Genomic DNA, 15261 nt, shown 5'->3' on the forward strand with positions numbered 1-15261 from the left:
ACTTTACAGTCATTCTAAAATGTTGCCATTTCCTTTAAACTCTCAGTATATCCATGTCTGATTATTAATTCACCACTCTATTACATGAGGACTACCACTGAATCAGTGATGACTCCAAAACTGCTATAGGAAGGGCCCCTGGGGGGTGACCAATCCATTCTGGGAAAGAGGGTCTGAATCCTCTTTCAGTGACTAGTAAATAGCCCTCTACATTGGTGTGGGAAACCCTTCCCATCCCACAATGGCTCATCGCAGCCACTAACCTACAAGAACACCACTGCTTCTCCGAGGTCTACCCTGTGTGCACACATGGAGAAGATACATAGGATGTTTAACTTGCAATGGTTAAATGATTTTTTTGAAATAATGTAACCAGCACCCAGTTGCTTCCTTCACCGCCCTTTTTATAATCTATTGTATTTCAGTTTTTGTTTTGTCTGATACAACCTCTAGCATGTAAACGCCAAGACAGAAGGGGCTTCATCTTATTCCTAGTGTCTAGTACATAGTAATGGTTTTTACGTGGGGTTGATTCCCAACTGGCCTCACGTAGAAATGAATCTACAATCAGGTTTCTGAAATCTTTAGCGTCAATACTGAATCCGTTTCTCACAAGAAGCTAGACTTCTTAGAGCCCAAACTTGGATAAGTTTGAAATATCCTTGACTGGTTTTTTTCAAAAATTGAATTTAGAATATTATTTTGCACAGAAACACTTCAAAGACTTTTCTCAGATCATAACCACCTTTTCTTTCTCTACTTTCTAACTTTCAAAACAAACAAACTTCTCAAACTTTGGCATGAGTTAAATACAGCTAACCCTTGAACAATGCAGGGGTTAGAGGTGGCTTCTTTCAGGCACATTTCTGAGCTTTTTACATTCATCATCTCATTTACTGTTACAGTATCTCCTATGAGGTAAGCTGAATGACTAACCCTATTTTTTCAGATAAAGAAATTTCAGCTTAGAGATATTAAATACCTTCAAATCTCTCTGGCTATAAAACCTAAAATTGCATAAGAAACCTAAGAGACCGAGGTAGCACTCAAACACATGATCCAAAGCTTATAAACACTATACTATTGGTGTCAACCAATTGAGAAAGAAGAACTGGGTCAAATACTTACTTGCTGTGTGACATGTATACAATAGAGACAATAATGTTTGCTGTCATTTTTCTCACAAATGCCCCAAAGAAGAAACTTGGGACTGTCACTCTCAAAGTATTTGGTGACTGAAAGAATGTGGAGTGTTTTAGACATCCATTATTTTCATCCAATAAAGTTTCCAAAATGAGTTTATTTGCTCATTGAAACTCAAGTACTTCAAGGACAATAACAGCAACAAAAAATCTTCCCTAAAACCACAATCAGCAGTTTCTGGAATGCATCTGAAATAGCCTTCTGAATAGCAAGCTTCTGGATTGTCTTCCTTTTCATAAGCAATGATAAAGACCCTAAATCCAACCCAAACAAATGGATTTAAATGTCTAGCTGAACAAAAATTGGTTTTTATTCCATTATGTCTAAAAATAAAAACGCATCCATGATTCTTAGATCATTATCTTAGTGATTTTGGGAAAGCTCAGCACAACAGTATGGTTGAATGCCTCTGCTGCAGGTATATCCTGCCAGGGCACATTGTTACTGCCCCAACCCATTCTGGGAGTTCCTGACGTACCAGAAGGGAGATGCAAGTCAGGAATGTGGCTCAAACCTCACATCACTCATAGACTTCAAATGGACAAGCTGAAAAGACACTCCTACAGACCTTACTGTCCTGTGTGTCAAGGGCTGGAATCACACAGTGAGAAAGGTTTAGTGGTAGTGCAAGATGATTTGGCCTCTCTCTAGGCATCACCCCCAAGAGCCTATGCCCACTCCACTTGCTAACAGCCCTACCCCTGCCTTAAAACTCTAAGCCTGAGGGCCATGGATTCTAGGAAAAAAACAGTATCAACTGCAATATGCTTTCTAGGTCCTTTCTATATTTGAATAGATAGCGAATATACAACATCCTTTCTGTATCTGACTTTATTTTGTTAAGGCCCTTTCACAGGAGGCAAAGGACTAAACATTTACACAGCTTATTTAACTTTTTAGATAATGATTTTGCTGGGATAATTGAAGGGTACAAGAGATCTCTGTTGGAAGGTCTACTTTAGCACAGAGCAAATTCTTAACCAAAAATTATGTCCCTCCTCCTAATCTTCTCGGCAGGAAGTGAGCTCTAAAACTGTAAAGTTAAAGGTTCTGTCAGATATTGTCTAAGACAAAAACCTGTATTGTAATACAGAAAAACTCTGCCCAGGCCTTTAAGCTTAGCAAGGGGAAGGCTTGACGATGTACTGAAAAGAAGAGTTTTAGAAAGGAGAGAGATCCTCCCCCTGCCCGCCCCGCAACCCCACACTCTGGAAACAGACCTGCCTCCAGCTTATCCAAAGGCTCCTCAGCCACACCAACTCCAGGACTCCTGAACTCACGGCCTGGCGATACCATGCCTAAAGCACAGAACTTCAGGCTTTGCTTCTGCAGTGGTGCCACAGTATCTTCATTATCTGTTTCTTCAAAATCAGAAAGATGCTGAAGCCGTTAGGATTTTGAATTAAAGTCCTCCCCTGGGATCTCAGTGCAGACTTCAAAATGTTTTATTAGAAATAAAGACTCAGTTCCAGCAATTCCAGCTGACAACTGAGGTGTCTTATAGCTCCAAAAGCAAGTAAGACTTGCAGATGAATTACTAGACAGATAACCATTTGTTATTACATATCATACAAATACTGGAGAAAATTATGGACACTTCCACCCAAGCCATTGGGATTATTATTAATTCTAGGTGGCAGGCCAATGCTCAGATACTTCTACTTAAGAGGCCTCTCACATCCCCTCCCCACAATCCCGTTTTATTCTTCTCTCTACAGTGTAGGATTTTAATGCTGAAAGAGGAGTCTGGCTAGTCAAAGAAAATCTACAAAGTTAACCTTGATGATCCTTTTTGACCATTCATTGAAACCGAAGTAGTAATGTGCCAATTCTTGGCATCGGGAGCTGTTTAGGGCAGGGGACTGATGTTGAATTGCCTTGTGTGTGGTGCCCAGATGAACCTAAAGATGTAAGAGATAGACCTAAAGTCATCATAATGTGACAGTTCTTGCTGACAACCATTTTCCTTCATGCTACTGAAAACAAACCACCGCCCTCAGGTGCCTTAGGTCTTTTCCTTTATTTCTCTTTTCTGTATTTATAAAAGGCAAAAAAGACAGGAACTATGTATACTTGTCAAAGTGTAGAAGAACACATAATTAAACTAAGTAACAAGTTCCAGGGGGTGGGGTAGGGGGAATAGTAACCCAAGGCTCGGTGTTAAGAAATTTAATATGAATGCCCTCTCCTCTCAACTACATATTGACTTGTAGAAGATTCCTTCATCATTCTATCAGTGATGGGCTTTAGGCTGTGAAAATCTCAGAACCTAAACCTCATGAAATGATCTTAAGGTCCAATGAAAGAAAGAAAGCTCATTACTCATAACTGATACCGAATAATTGTTTTGTAATCTTTCCAATACCATCTGTAATACCTGAGTGGCTATGTGAAACTGTCACAGGATAGAAGCAAGCAGATCATAGTCTTCAAATTAAAGACTGTCTAACAGGTAATCATTGCAGTCACAGGGAACAGAGCCAGGATTGAAGGGGTGTTCAACAGGGTACAGAAGTGGAGTCACATCTGAGGAGAGTCACCAAATTTAATCAAGGTTAAATCAAGGAGGAAAGGAATATGGGTAGTATAGGCAGTCAGGTCAGTAGTGAATAGCCAAATCAAGACCAATCAGAGTAGGTTTATGGAATCATACAATTATAAAGTGAAAGGTTTGTGAAATCTAAGCCTCACTCATTTATTTAAAGGAATTGAAATGGTCCTTGATAAAGAAATTGGTGGTCGAATTGAGGTGCATAATGAAATGTAATTCTGGAGCTCTGGGAAAGTGAAATTGGATGGCACAATATGGAATAAGGTTTCTACAATGTATTAAAGAACTTTTTAACTGTTTTCTGGGAACTGAAGGTAGTTCTGAATAGACACTTTGAGAGTGATGATTATGACTATGAAGCCTCCTTTATGTCACAACTGATGAAAGAGTTTGTCAAGCTCACACATTTTAAATCCACATAATAGTAAACTAAACATAAGACATCTCTTGTGAAGATTTCTTAAGGGGTAGCATAAAATGACATGGGGTGTATCACCAGTATATTTGGGTTTGACTTCTAGTTTCCAGTTTTTGTCATGAACCTTAAGTAAGTTACTTAACCACCCCAAGTTCGAGTTTCTTCATCTAAAAAAAAAAAAGGGTGGAGGGAGAACCAGAGGATCAGTGTAGCAATGGAGCTAAAAGCATTCTGTAAAGCAGAGAGCTGTGCAAATGCTAGCCTATGAATTATTGAACTCAGCACTTCATCCCAGTGGAGCTAGGAATTGGACCCACCAACACTGGAGATTTCTCAAAAAGCTGCTTCTGATCACATGCCTTTTGGGCTCGTGGGCAGCCCTTGCTGGATAAAACTTGATGATGGCATAGAAACCAGGACAGGCCACTGTAGCATTTAGGAAGACTTGGACTGAATACAGAAGGCCGAACTGGGAGAATACTATGAACAGAAAATGCTGTGGGGTGGTCCCACGCCAAGTACAGCACATGAAATTTCCCGTCCTGAAAGACTGCCCATCCCCTCATATTCCCCAGGTAACTGTGGAGAGCATACAACTCAAAACACTTATTTCATGAACAATTGTGTTTTCCTCTGAAATCCTATGACTTTAGAAGCACTAGACGGCAACACGTGCTGTTGATAGCTTCCTCTCAAAAATCTGCCAGGGCCAGTGAATTGCCGAGGTTCGCTCTAGAAAAAGACTCCGCACAGCGGACACTACAAGGCGGGTGAGGGCTAAGGCGGGACTCCTGGTGTCCTGGTCACCAGAGGAGCCGCTTTCCCTATCCTCCTCTCTATCCTGGCCCAGCTCACACGCAAGACCTGAGTCGTGGTTCCAGAGCTCACTCCCACACCCGTAAAGTGGTCATTTCCAGTGACAACCGCAAAAGGTACCGACACCATCCTTCAGTCACCGCGCATGCGCGGCCAAGGCTCAGGCAGTACTGCGGCCGTGCTTCGTAAAAAGAGGATCGTGGTGGAGCTGGCGTTGCAGGGCCGGTCTACGAGGCGGCCGCGTGAGAGTGCCCAGCGGCCCTGGGTAAGACAGCCATCGGGCGTCCCGGGGCTGGGCTTAGTGCCCTGCCGGGCCCCGACCTCCCAGGGGGGGCTGGGCCAGTCAGCCCGCGGCCACCGCTGTCCGGCGCGAGGTTGTCCCTAGCGGCCTGGCCACGGCCAGCGGGGATTGCGGCTGCAGCCGCAGCCCTGGCCATCTTAAGGAGTATGGCACACACTCCTGCTGGGCGGCGCTGCCTCTTCTCAGCCCTGGAGCAGGCACACGCGCGCCAAGCCGAGCAGCGCTGGGAGGAGCGCCTGGCCAACCTCAGCCACGCTGCAACCGGAGTCGCTACGAGCTGCCCGGCTTCCTCCGCCGCTGCGCAGGAGCGCATGAAGAACCCAGGCAAGTGCGAGGTGGATCGCTTGGCTGGCTGGAAACCCTCCGTGTACTACGTCATGCTGATCCTGTGCGTGACTTTCCTCCGCGTCTGCTGCGCCTTAGCCATGTACGCCTCAATCGGGGTAGAGCTACTTTGCCTTGCTCTACTGCTTTGTGGCATTCAGTATCATTGGCTTTGGGGACCTCTGTCAGCAGCCAGAATGCCCACTATAAAAGCCAAGACCTCTACTGCCTCGCCAAATTTGTCTTCATCCTCATTGGCGTCTGCTGCACCTACTCCTTGTTCAGTGTCCTCTCTGTCCTCATCACTATGTGAACTGGGTCCTGAGGAAAATGGATTGTGGGTGCCACCAGCAATGCCAAAGACGACCCTGGCGGTCATGGAGGAACATGGTGATGCCGGGCAACGTCAGAACCAGCGCAACATCTCCGTAGAAACAGATGGAGTGATGGAGAGTGACACAGGCTGGCAGCGTCCCTTGGGGGAGAGGATCTCCGTGAAGGGCTTTTTGGCAGCAACAAGGTGTCAGTAGCCATCCTCCAGAAGCAGCTGTCTGAAACAGCCAACGGTTGCGCCCACCAGGTCAGCATGCTGTCCAGGTGTTGTTGGGGCAGCATTATGTGTTTTCCTCGGTTCTTGTCCCCACCGCAACAAAGAATTGAAGGGCAGAGTCACAGTAGTGAAGCGGGGTAAAAGTTTCATTTGAAGTAACGTAAAGAGAGAAAATATGCAGGAGACCTTAGGGAGGAGACGCACCCTGAAAGGCTGGTGAAAGTTTAAGGCTTCACACATAGAAAGTACAGGCGACCGCAGAGGGAGGTGCGCTGAAAAAGTTAGTTATGCACTTAGTGTGGGTGACCCCAGAGAGAGGAGCGCTGTTGTAAGTCCGGGAAAAGGAAATCCCAGGGCAAAATACCTCTAAAAACCAAAATCAGTCAAAGGGAGAAATAAAGTTTAAAACCCATTTATTGCTTGCAAACTGCAGTTAAGGGCCATCTTTCTCTGCTCCGAAAGAAGCCAGCAAGCCAGCCAGCCACCTCTCCTTAACCTCTCAGGTTCAGACATGCCCTCGGTTGCCCAGGTAATTATCAATTGATATTCTCTCCACCCCGGAGGATATGCAAATGCCCTAAAGCCATATTTCTTTCCTCCGCTCATCGCCTATTGATATGCAGATGTACTAAAGCCAGGAGAGATTCTGGAAATACTACAATTTTTTTTTTTTTAGATAATTATTTTTTATTGAAGGGTAGTTGACACACAGTATTACATTACATTAGTTTCAGGTGTACAACACAGTGATTCAACATTTATATACATGATAATTCTAGGTACCAGCTATCACCATACCAAGTTGTTACAATATTTTGACTATATTCCTTGTGCTATACATTACATCCCGGTTACTTATTTATTTTACAATTGGAAGTGTGTACTTTTTTGTTGTTGTTGTTGTGAGGGCATCTCTCATATTTATTGATCAAATGGTTGTTAACAACACTAAAATTCTGTATAGGGTAGTCAATGCTCAATGCACAATCATTAGTCCACCCCAAGCCTAATTTTCATCAGTCTCCAATCTTCTGAAGCATAACGAACAAGTTCTTACATGGAGAACAAATTCTTACATAGTGAATAAGTTACATGGTGAACAGTACAAGGGCAGTCATCACAGAAACTTTTGGTTTTGCTCATGCATTATGAACTATAAACAGTTCAAATATGAATACTCATTTGATTTTTATACTTGATTTATATGTGGATAACACATTTCTCTCTTTATTATTATTATTTTTAATAAAATGCTGAAGTGGTAGGTAGATACAAGATAAAGGTAGAAAACATAGTTTAGTGTTGTTAAGAGAGCAAATGTAGATAATCAGGTGTGTGCCTGTAGACTATGTGTTAATCCAAGCTAGACAAGGGCAATAAAACATCCACGTATGCAGAAGATTTCTCTCAGAACAGGGGGGGGGTGAGGTTCTAAGCCTCACCTCTGTTGATCCCCAATTTCTCACCTGATGGCCCCCCTGCGACTGTGCCTATCTTAGGTTGTTCCTCCCTTGAGGAATCTTACCCGTCTCTGGCTAACCAGTCATCTTCCGGGGCCATACAGGGATATGTAAAGTTGGTAAGTGAGAGAGAAGCCTTATTGTTTGAAATGGTTAGCTTTTTACTTCTTTGCATATTTATGCCCTGTAGCTTCTATGCCCAGCATTTGTCTTGAGGTATCTTTACCACTTGGAAGAATTATGATACTCGGTAAATTTGATATGAGGCACAAATTCTATTTAAGGGTTGTAATTAGGAAGGAAGAAGAAAAGCTATAGAAGTAGCAGGCGGAAGAAAACATGGTAAGATTCATTATTTCTTTGACATATCTTCTTGTAGAGTAACTTCAGCATGTATAGGTTTTAAGCTACTACTTAAATTGCGCACACACATTAACATAATAGGAGTATAGTTACATAACCAAAGCATTTCTGTAATTACCAGCCATCTCCAGTGAAACCAAGAAAACCAGTTAGGCACCTTAGGCATTTGTGAAAACTTATCTATGATATGGTGGATATTGTCCAACTGAACTTGAACAGTCTGAGAGAAATCAGACAAATTAAAACAACCCATTCCTGGGGAATGTTCACATCCCTTATGTTCTTTTAACAGTAAATAGTCTGTAGTTGTAAGATTTTGGAGCACTAAGATTTGCACTTCTCCTAATTCTTGGTTGAGTTCCAACAGTATAGATCCAGTCACATTTGTTATTTTACTGTATGCACAGGCCAGCTTAGATATCTCCTTCATTCCCATGGCAAGTCCAGGAGCTGGTGGGATGAGTGCATCTACAGCTGTAGCAGTGCGTGGATCTGTGTTGGGGTTTTTTGATGATCATCTTCTGGCATGAGTCTTCCAGAGAGTGCTGATGTTGGAAGTTCTCTTTCATATCGTATCTTAGTTCATTTTCGGGGTAGCCCAATTAGGCTTTGATTTTCTGTATAAACGCAAACAGACCCTTTGCCTACACTTTTATATGCCCTTTATACTCTTGTGTAGAACTCATTGGAGGTTACCACACAGGAAGTGCCCTTTTTTTTTTGTTTCTTTTGTTTTTGGTATCACTAATCTACACTTACATGATGAATATTATGTTTACTAGGCTCTCCCCTATACCAGGTCTCCCCTATAAACCCCTTTACAGTCACTGTCCATTAGCATAGCAAAATGTTGTAGAATCACTACTTGTCTTCTCTGTGTTGTACAGCCCTCCCTTTTCTCCTACCCCCCCATGCATGTTAATCTTAATACCCCCCTACTTCTCCCCTCCCCTTATCCCTCCCTACCCACCCATCCTCCCCAGTCCCTTTCCCTTTGGTACCTGTTAGTCCATTCTTGAGTTCTGTGATTCTGCTGCTGTTTTGTTCCTTCAGTTTTTCCTTTGTTCTTATATTCCACAGATAAGTGAAATCATTTGGTATTTCTCTTTCTCCGCTTGGCTTGTTTCACTGAGCATAATACCCTCCAGCTCCATCCATGTTGCTGCAAATGATTGGATTTGCCCTTTTCTTATGGCTGAGTAGTATTCCATTGTGTATATGTACCACATCTTCTTTATCCATTCATCTATCGATGGACATTTAGGTTGCTTCCAATTCTTGGCTATTGTAAATAGTGCTGCGATAAACATAGGGGTGCATTGGTCTTTCTCAAACTTGATTGCTGCATTCTTAGGGTAAATTCCTAGGAGTGCAATTCCTGGGTCAAATGGTAAGTCGGTTTTGAGCATTTTGATGTACCTCCATACTGCTTTCCACAATGGTTGAACTAATTTACATTCCCACCAGCAGTGTAGGAGGGTTCCCCTTTCTCCACAGCCTCACCAACATTTGTTGTTGTTTGTCTTTTGGATGGCAGCCATCCTTACTGGTGTGAGGTGATACCTCATTGTAGTTTTAATTTGCATTTCTCTGATAATTAGCGATGTGGAGCATCTTTTCATGTGTCTGTTGGCCATCTGTATTTCTGTTTTGGAGAACTGTCTGTTCAGTTCCTCTGCCCATTTTTTAATTGGGTTATTTGTTTTTTGTTTGTTGAGGCGTGTGAGCTCTTTATATATTCTGGACGTCAAGCCTTTATCGGATGTGTCATTTTCAAAGATATTCTCCCATACTGTAGGGTTCCTTTTTGTTCTATTGATGGTGTCTTTTGCTGTACAGAAGCTTTTCAGCTTAATATAGTCCCACTTGTTCATTTTTGCTGTTGTTTTCCTTGCCCGGGGAGATATGTTCAAGAAGAGGTCACTCATGTTTATGTCTAAGAGGTTTGTGCCTATGTTTTCTTCCAAGAGTTTAATGGTTTCATGACTTACATTCAGGTCTTTGATCCATTTTGAGTTTACTTTTGTATATGGGGTTAGACAATGGTCCAGTTTCATTCCCCTACATGTAGCTGTCCAGTTTTGCCAGCACCATCTGTTGAAGAGACTGTCATTTCGCCACTGTATGTCCATGGCTCCTTTATCAAATATTAATTGACCATATATGTCTGGGTTAATGTCTGGATTCTCTAGTCTGTTCCATTGGTCTGTGGCTCTGTTCTTGTGCCAGTACCAAATTGTCTTGATTACTATGGCTTTATAGTAGAGCTTGAAGTTGGGGAGTGAGATCCCCCCTACTTTATTCTTCTTTCTCAGGATTGCTTTGGCTATTCGGGGTCTTTGGTGGTTCCATATGAATTTTTGAATTATTTGATCCAGTTCATTGAAGAATGTTGCTGGTAGTTTCATAGGGATTGCATCAAATCTGTATATTGCTTTGGGCAGGATGGCCATTTTGACAATATTAATTCTTCCTAGCCACGAGCATGGGATGAGTTTCCATCTGTTAGTGTCCCCTTTAATTTCTCTTAAGAGTGACTTGTAGTTTTCAGAGTATAAGTCTTTCACTTCTTTGGTTAGCTTTATTCCTAGGTATTTTATTTTTTTTGATGCAATTGTGAATGGAGTTGTTTTCCTGATTTCTCTTTCTGTTGGTTCATTGTTAGTGTATAGGAAAGCCACAGATTTCTGTGTGTTGATTTTGTATCCTGCAACTTTGCTGTATTCCGATATCAGTTCTAGTAGTTTTGGGGTGGAGTCTTTAGGGTTTTTTATGTACAGTATCATGTCATCTGCAAATAGTGACAGTTTAACTTCTTCTTTACCAATCTGGATTCCTTGTATTTCTTTGTTTTGTCTGATTGCCGTGGCTAGGACCTCCAGTACTATGTTAAATAACAGTGGGGAGAGTGGGCATCCCTGTCTAGTTCCCGATCTCAGAGGAAATGCTTTCAGCTTCTCACTGTTCGGTAAAATGTTGGCTGTGGGTTTATCATAGATGGCCTTTACTATGTTGAGGTACTTGCCCTCTATTCCCATTTTGCTGAGAGTTTTTATCATGAATGGATGTTGAACTTTGTCAAATGCTTTTTCAGCATCTATGGAGATGATCATGTGGTTTTTGTCTTTCCTTTTGTTGATGTGGTGGATGATGTTGATGGACTTTCGAATGTTGTACCATCCTTGCATCCCTGGGATGAATCCCACTTGGTCATGGTGTACGATCCTTTTGATGTATTTTTGAATTCGGTTTGCTAATATTTTGTTGAGTATTTTTGCATCTACGTTCATCAGGGATATTGGTCTGTAGTTTTCTTTTTTGGTGGGGTCTTTGCCTGGTTTTGGTATTAGGGTGATGTTAGCTTCATAGAATGAGTTTGGGAGTATCCCCTCCTCCTCTATTTTTTGGAAAACTTTAAGAATGGGTATTATGTCTTCCCTGTATGTCTGATAAAATTCCGAGGTAAATCCATCTGGCCCGGGGGTTTTGTTCTTTGGTAGTTTTTTGATTACCTCTTCAATTTCGTTGCTGGTAGTTGGTCTGTTTAGATTTTCTGTTTCTTCCTGGGTCAGTCTTGGAAGGTTGTGTTTTTCTAGGAAGTTGTCCATTTCTCCTAGGTTTCCCAGCTTGTTAGCATATAGGTTTTCATAGTATTCTCTAATAATTCTTTGTATTTCTGTGTGGTCTGTAGTGATTTTTCCTTTCTCGTTTCTGATACTGTTGATTTGTGTTGACTCTCTTTTCTTCTTAATAAGTCTGGCTAGAGGCTTATCTATTTTGTTTATTTTCTCACAAGAACCAGCTCTTGGTTTCATTGATTTTTGCTATTGTTTTATTCTTCTCAATTTTATTTATTTCTTCTCTGATCTTTATTATGTCCCTCCTTCTGCTGACCTTAAGGCCTCATTTGTTCTTCTTTTTCCAATTTCGATAATTGTGACATTAGACCATTCATTTGGGATTGTTCTTCCTTTTTAAAATATGCTTGGATTGCTATATACTTTCCTCTTAAGACTGCTTTTGCTGTGTCCCACAGAAGTTGGGGCTTAGTGTTGTTGTTATTTGTTTCCATATATTGCTGGATCTCCATTTTGATGTGGTCATTGATCCACTGATTGCTTAGGAGCGTGTTGTTAAGCCTCCATGTGTTTGTGAGCCTTTTTGCTTTCTTTGTACAGTTTATTTCTAGTTTTATGCCTTTGTGGTCTGAAAAGTTGGTTGGTAGGATTTCAATCTTTTGGAATTTACTAAGGCTCTTTTTGTGGCCTAGTATGTGGTCTATTCTGGAGAATGTTCCATGTGCACTTGAGAAGAATGTATATTCTGTTGCTTTGGGATGTAGAGTTCTATAGATGTCTATTAGGTCCATCTGCTCTACTGTGTTGTTCAGTGCTTCCGTGTCCTTACTTATTTTCTGCCCGGTGGATCTATCCTTTGGGGTGAGTGGTGTGTTGAAGTCTCCTAGAATGAATGCATTGCAGTCTATTTCCCCCTTTAGTTCTGTTAGTATTTGTTTCACATATGCTGGTGCTCCTGTGTTGGGTGCATATATATTTAGAATGGTTATATCCTCTTGTTGGACTGAGCCCTTTATCATTATGTAGTGTCCTTCTTTATCTCTTCTTACTTTCTTTGTTTTGAAGTCTACTTTGTCTGATATTAGTACTGCAATCCCTGCTTTCTTCTCACTGTTGTTTGCCTGAAATATGTTTGGAAATACTACAATTTTACCCACAAGCACCCTGAAAGGTTGGGAGTTCCCCCTTTTAAGGATTTTTCAGGAATGTGACCACAGGTTGGGGGTGCAGTCTTGTTAAGTGGTTCCTGAATATTTAAAATTAACTTAAGGAATTTACTACTCTGATTTTTCCCTGAGATGCCGGAGTCTTGGTCTGGGAGCATATCAAACAAGACTCCTGCCCAGCCCCTAAGGTGGGTTGAGCCACTATCTGTTCGCTAAAGAGTTAAGAATATTACTTCTTAACTTCTGGGTTTTAAAATGCAATCTTATCTTTTAAGATGTAATCCTTCCTGCCCTCTAGTATGTTGTTTATGGCTGGGCCTGCATGCTAAATTAGTTGCCCAGGTTGCAACCAATACCCGATTAGGGCCTGTGGGTAAAATTGTAATATTTCTAGAATATCGCATCTGGCTTTCGGACATCTGCATATCAACAGACGCTCAAGGGTGGGTTTCCCTATGCATGGCACTATGGACAACTCTGCTCTGAAGGAAGCCCCAAGCCAGACACATACTCAGAATCCCCTTGTCCCCTTTTCTTAAAGGGACTGGGAGAGGCTGTGAGTTCAGCCATTCAGAGTTTCAGGGAAAAATTAGAATCTCCAAGATTTTTATTTCCAAATGACCAACAGATCAGCAGGAAATCAAGCCTTACCTAAACCTTTCCTCCTTTAGGCAGTTAAATCCCTGGAGCAAGACGAGTAAAGAAACAATGCAATGTATAGGCCACTTTTGTGAGTCACTTTTAAGACTGTAAAGATAAGGAGGAAGGCCTGAGGCTTCAGGTTCCCACATCCCTGGAAGATGGCTGTTTGTTGGAGCTGAGCTGAGATTTCTAAAGCTGGGCTTTAAGAGGCTGAAAACAGCTCCCAAATGAGCCCAGCCCCAGCAGAGCTGAGCCGGATGTGTCTCCTTGGCCTCCAGACCCCCAGGACACTCCTTGCTCTTACCTGTCCCCACTGGTTTCTGCCAGCCTGTTGTTCATGATGGCCAAGGCTTCCTGGTTGTCCAGAACGGCACCATTGTGATTCACTGTGCAGGCATTTAAAAATTAGTGTTCATGTCTCCTTCCCAGCAGGCAGCTTCTTTAGTGGTAGAAAGTAACTTCATTTCCTTATTTTTTCATTCATTCACTCAGTCAACAGATTATCAGTCTCCTCCTGTTGTATGCCAAGAACTATGCTTGATTCTGGAAATGAGAAAAGACACGGTACCTTCAAACACTTAAAGATCTTCTAAACTAGTGATATAAGAAGATTCACAAACAAATCAAGGCTTCCACGCACCCTGAGAATTCACTGTCCCTGTGTTAGGCAGGAAAATAGATATGAGCAGGGTGGGAAGAGAATAAGGCCAGGAGAGCCCACTAAAAAGACCCAGAGTTAATCAATTAAAGCTCAAAAAGCAAGAGTAACTTGGCCTGGAATGTTTGAATATCCCCCAGATAAAGGAGGGTACCTCAGCATAGCCCATGTCTTATTGTGCTAATGACGCAGGCCCAGCTTAATTTTTAACTTCACATATATGCTGTTTTTTTCCTTCGGCCCTAATCAAGTAGTTTGCAAACTGGGCAACTTATTTAGCACGCAGCCCAGCTGTAAACAACAGTAAAAGGCAGGAAGTTAAGAAGTAAGATTCTTGATGTACTCTTTAGCAAAGACACAAAAACTCAGCCCACCTTGCAGGCAGGGCAGGCAGTCTTGTTTGATATACTCCCAGACCCAGACCCCAGTTATCACAGGGAGAAATCAGAGCAGTAAATTTCTTTAGTTAAGTTAATTTTAAATATTCAGGGACCACTTAACAACTCTGCACGCCCAGCCCGTGGTCACATTCCTGAAAAATCCTTAGAAGGAGGAACCCCAACCGTTCAGGGGGCTCCTCTCTTTGAGGTCGTCCGCACTTTCTGAGTGTGTAACTTTTTTCCCAACCTTTCAGTGCACTCCTCTCTGAGTCACCTGCTGCATTTTTTCTCTCTTTAAGTAACTTTAAATAGAACTTCCACTCTGCTTCACTACTGTGTCTTTGTTGCGGTGGGGACAAGGACCAAGGAAAATACACAATGCTTCCCCAACACTAGCAATTAGTCTTTTCCTTTTGAACTTTAGACATTTAAATATCCTGACACTGTGTGAGAAAAGCCCACCAGAGATGCAATCCTTTGACTTAAGACTGTTTTCTTGAGTTTTAAATATGCAGCAAATCAAAGTATGACTCATTAAGCCATTAACAGTCTAGCATTAAATCCTTAAAAAAAATTCCCTGATTTTCCCATGTGACTCTGTTGAAGTGTGTGTGTGTGTTGTACACGTGGGGGTGGGATGATGTGGGAAGTTGGGAGGCAGGGTGAGAAGGAGAGAGATTTGAAAAAATCAAGAGCAGGTACAAGTAGGGCACCAACACTGGGGTTCCGGGTGTCCTAATAGCTACTTTGCAGAGGATGCACAAAAGGGAAAATAAATTCTCAAGATCTTAATTTTAATACTAGAATGTTAAGAAAAGAAAAACAATTTCATAAAATCTATTCCATCTTAT

At 41.9% G+C, this 15261-nt stretch overlaps 2 pseudogenes; one reads left to right on the forward strand and one right to left on the reverse strand.

The window, feature by feature from the left end:
* Nucleotides 1-1307: 1307 nt before the first annotated feature.
* LOC130683523 (RAD52 motif-containing protein 1-like) lies at nucleotides 1308-4792 on the reverse strand (annotated as a pseudogene).
* Nucleotides 4793-5435: 643 nt separating this feature from the next.
* On the forward strand, nucleotides 5436-13774 carry LOC130683255 (potassium channel subfamily K member 13-like; annotated as a pseudogene).
* Nucleotides 13775-15261: the final 1487 nt, after the last annotated feature.

This window comes from Manis pentadactyla, chromosome 4 (genome assembly GCF_030020395.1).
Source record: "Manis pentadactyla isolate mManPen7 chromosome 4, mManPen7.hap1, whole genome shotgun sequence".
In the NCBI taxonomy this organism is placed as follows: Eukaryota; Metazoa; Chordata; class Mammalia; order Pholidota; family Manidae; genus Manis; species Manis pentadactyla.